Here is a 3588-nt window from a genome sequence, read left to right as displayed (position 1 = left end):
CGTACTTTGTCATCATTTCGCTGTTGCTCAAGAGTTTTTTGTGAGAAAACGAAATGTAGCAATGCTTAGCAGGGATATAGCTAGGAAATTTTTTTAGGCAGGGAGGATGGCTTGCACTTGATTGCGAGAAGAGGGCAGGCCAAATAGGCGCTCTTACATGTCGTTTTATGCCAGGTATCCCCAGTGCACAAAAATATTGGGGTGGGTGGGAGGTACCTGTCTGACATGCCCTCCTTACCCCCTCCCATGACCACGCCCACATGGTCATGCCCCTTCTGCATTTCCCTCAGTACTATTTTAACTACCAACACTTTGGCATAGCACTTCAGAACAAGCTTCAGAACAGTTTAATGCAGTCAGAAATTATCATCGGAATTACCACTACAGTGAAACTCGTTACTGTATCATTTTTAAAAAACTAAAAAACCCAAGAATGTTAAAAAACATACCCTTACGCTTATAATTTCTGGACAAATGCATGGGTTTCATTTGTGACAGAATTTATTGACGCCACTGTCACAAATGACACTCCGCCACGGTGGTTTAGTGGTTATGGCGCTCGACTGCTGACCCGAAGGTCGCGGGATCGAATTACGGCCACGGCGGCTGCATTTTCGATGGAGGCAAAAATGTTTGAGGCCCGTGTACTCAGTTTTAGGTGCACATTAAAGAACCCGAGGTGGTCAAAATTTCTGGAGCCCTCCACTACGGCGTCCCTCATAATCATATCGTGGTTTTGGGACGTTAAACCCCAGAAATTATGTCACAAATGACGCTTGCCACTGGTCTCCATTATACCATCCATTTTAAATTGTCCTCACTGATGCCGAATGGACCTAACAGAATGGACACGCGTTTATATGCACACATGAAGTGCCCAGATGATTGCTGTGGTTCCATATATCACGCGAATGTGGAGCCATCTCTGTATGCGTGTGTAACAGTCCTGCCTGCTGTAGAAGCGCATGGAATAACATAATTCAGGGATAATGCAGGGTAGGCGGGAACCTCCCTAATCATCCTAGGGGGGGGTGCACCAAGCTTGCCCCTTACATTTACTCAGTCTGACCTGTCCAGTCAACAAAAGTGCAGAGTTATGGCCTTGCAGGTTTTTGATGACATGACGGACAAGGACTCCTGATATGTTGCATTCCAAAAACTGTTTACTCAGGCCGTTGTGAAGCACGACATTGTTTAATTTTCAAACTTTGCTCCTGGCCCCTAATGGAGGAATAATCGTCTTTTCTCTGTGTGCCTTTTCTTCCTTTGAAGCTGTAAATTTGATATTTCCAGATCACGAATGGCATGGACATTGTTAATGTGATGCAGCATTCTTCACAGGAAAGTAGCAGGCACAGAGCTTTCAAGCGAAGCACAAGACAGGCGACCATTATCGTTTGGGGCCAAGATATACATATATATATTTTTCCCGAAACGTGTAAACTTTTTCTTTAAGGTTATGGAAGTGTTGCCTCCAGTAACACAAACATTGGCATGCAAGGAAACTATATACAATCTCTGCAGCGCCCCTTCTCATAGGTGCTGTCAGGAGATAGTCTGGAAGGAGAGAATGGGTGTTCTGTCCAATCGCTCCATAGCAGCAACTAACTTTTTGGATGACCCAAGGCTCACGTGCCTTTCAAAGGGCCAATTGGTGTCAAACAATGAATGCGCCACGCAGTTAGATAACTTGGTATAGCAAGAGCAGGCAATCTCTAATTGTATCGGCATGTTTGTATTGGTGGCAAGGCAGACCAGCATCTGCCGACCATGCAAACAGGCAAAGGCATCACCAGTGATGCACTTCTTTTTCCTTCATTGTACTGAAGGCAAGGAGAAGATGCTTGTTTACAAAGCAAGGGGGTCCAGTCTGTGAATACACTAACCATATGCTTCACATTAAGAGGGAGTAAGGCTTCAAAGAAAGAAGAGACTCACTCATAACAGTACTTTGAGTTGCTCAAGAGGATAGTGTGTAGTTCAATGTCGATATAACAAACTTCAATACAACGAAATTTTAGATGTAACGAAGTATTTCAATTTTTATGTCATGTCCATAGAACATCCTGTATTTTTACCTTAATGTAACGAAGAATTTATGAGCTAGCTATTTCAATACAGCAAAGTTGCACAGCTATTGCAGAGGAAGATAGTGGCAATAAATTGAAAGTTTCGGTGCCAGTGGTTGTATAGTTGACTTGCACGCTGTTTTTGCAAAAGTATTTTCCAAATAGTGCACCGCGCACCAGAAAGCGGCCGGCGAAGCAGAGCAGCATGTTTTCAGACAGTGGCGGCAGGGAAAGGGTGCACCTCAACTATCTCCTCGCATTGGAGATGAAAAGTGCATTAATCACCCCATCACATGCTGCACAGTTCTGTATTCTACATCGTGCATGTCGTGTCAGCTCACAATTGTTTTTTTTATTATTAACGTGTGCCAATTAACAGGCATGAATAGCTGTAGAAGCAAATGCAACAAGTTCTCAATTATCTTGCAAGGAATTGGGATCATTCTGGAAATGGATGTCACCGACAAGACAAGTATCTTGCAAGAGTTCTCGACTGACGAGAAAAAAGACGTCGGCAGTCTTTCGGGAATATCGCAGAGCACACACTCCGTAATCCCGAAATTGAAGAAAGCTATTCTGGACTCTGTGATGACCAGAAATTCCCAGCAAAATAAATCGAAACAGGCACATTTATGAGAGCTCTTTAAGGTATGGGCAAGTTTTAGGTAATTGACCAATACTTTTGGAGCTGCCTGCAGTTACCAGCTGCACCGCAATCAGCTCTATAAAATTGCGTGGTTGTTTTTCTCTGATAAAGACTACTTTTTTTCTTTTTTATAGAATACTTTTATTCAGCCAATGCTGTACAGCGCAATGTCGCATAGCAGAAAACGTGACTACCACAAACAAAGGTGCCACAATTCATGTTGTCACCTTCATTTCATGGCGACGTGAAATTGGTGACCGCAGCTTTTGTTTTTGTTGCATGCGATGGTTCCCCATGTTGCACATTCATCGGACTGAGTGTAGAACAAGCAGTTTGCTTCAGTCAACATGACAGCATTGGCGTAACGCCACTCTGGGCAGCACAATGTAGCATCGCTCAACCAGTGTTACCAAACGGCGTTGGACCTGCATTTCTTTCGGCTTCACGCGTGACATGCGGGCACTATGAAGAGGACTTCATCGGCATGGCATCAGATCATGGTCGCCGTATCTCAGGTTCAACAAAACACATTCCCTTTTTTTTCCGTTAATGAAATTAACAATTTCGTACTGCTGAATCATTCCAACATTCTTGCGGCACTTCCAATGTAAAAATGAGTCCTTTGGCGACTGTAGTTAACATAAAAGGTTGAATTCCAACTTAACGAAGTTACGATGAAAAGAAAACTAAATTGTCGATATTACAGACTTCGTTACATTGAGGTTTAACTGTAATCAAGTTAGCTGAATTTGCACAGCATGCACACAACTTGTCTGTGAAAACGATAGCTGTGTTCACACAGCTATACAGGGCTTTTCAGCCAAGTGTGGTGGAAATCACAACAATGCAGTATGGCTTCCACACAGGTACACA

Source organism: Rhipicephalus sanguineus, chromosome 1, assembly GCF_013339695.2.
Source record: "Rhipicephalus sanguineus isolate Rsan-2018 chromosome 1, BIME_Rsan_1.4, whole genome shotgun sequence".
NCBI lineage: Eukaryota > Metazoa > Arthropoda > Arachnida > Ixodida > Ixodidae > Rhipicephalus > Rhipicephalus sanguineus.
The sequence above is the reverse complement of the archived record's forward strand: the minus strand, read 5'-3'. Positions refer to the sequence as shown.